General features: G+C 40.2%; 1 non-coding gene across 1 annotated transcript; it reads right to left on the minus strand.

The window, feature by feature from the left end:
• Window positions 1-354: 354 nt before the first annotated feature.
• On the minus strand, window positions 355-546 carry LOC116983174. The gene has a single exon (XR_004414632.1). It is a non-coding gene; the product is annotated as a U2 spliceosomal RNA (small nuclear RNA).
• Between the last annotated feature and the right edge of the window lie 500 nt (window positions 547-1,046).

The following is a 1,046-nucleotide window of genomic DNA, read 5'->3' on the forward strand; positions in this document are numbered from 1 at the left end:
ATGTTTAAGTCAATTCATATTGGCATTAAGTATTACAAGCTCAGTAACACATCAGGACACATAAGATGTTACTCAAAACAGGTGGAAGTGTACAACCATAATCCTTCCTGCCGATAAATTCCATGATAACATTACAGATTAATCCATTTGCCCCCATATTACAGGTATGGAGATAGTTTTGAACACTAGTATCTCAGCTCATAGGAAAGGTACAAAATTCAGTAGCTGGTAATGCTGCTATATCCCAATTACTTTGCCACGTAGTTGATTGGTGGTTAATGCACCATGACTGATAGTCTTAATGAATACCAGATAACAACGTTGTGGATGGTCAACGTAAATATCTGGATATATATTTTGTGCACCGTTCCCAGAGGCACTGCAATACTGGGTCGATGCGTGGAGTGGACGGAGCAAGCCCCTATTCCATCTCCCTGTTCCAAAATTCAATTTAATATATGGCCCCTAGATAAGGGACGTATCAGATTATTAAACTGATAAGAACAGATACTACACTTGATCTTAGCCAAAAGGCCGAGAAGCGATGCAGCTAAAGCTGTATCCAAGGATAGTTTGTCGTTAATATATAGACATGCCATGACGGAATGTTTCTAAGTGTCAGGGCTAGTTGATTCTGGATAACTTTGACTTAAATGCCGCAACGCTCATCATGGTTACTCCATCCAGGTAATTGCGGTATATCCGAAACTTATATGAGAAGGTACTGAATAGTGTGCATCTTCAAGGTCGATGTCTACCATAAAGTATCCTTGGATCCATGGTAGTAGTTACAAATCCCATGAATGGGTATACCTGGTGAAATACTCAAGTGGTTTATCAACGATGGTGCGACATTCACCATCGTGGGAGGGTAGACCACTTGGGGTGCTTGCTGAATTGGTGGCAAGATATTAATTCTATTCCCCTTGTATTTATTTTTTGGTATATAACTACCAAGAGTGATAGCTTCCTAACCAGGCGTGATTCATCCACCCCTTGTTAGTACAACCCTTAACCTTTATGTGATGGTAGGAACCATACTTATC

This window comes from Amblyraja radiata, chromosome 1 (genome assembly GCF_010909765.2).
Source record: "Amblyraja radiata isolate CabotCenter1 chromosome 1, sAmbRad1.1.pri, whole genome shotgun sequence".
NCBI classification, from domain to species: Eukaryota; Metazoa; Chordata; class Chondrichthyes; order Rajiformes; family Rajidae; genus Amblyraja; species Amblyraja radiata.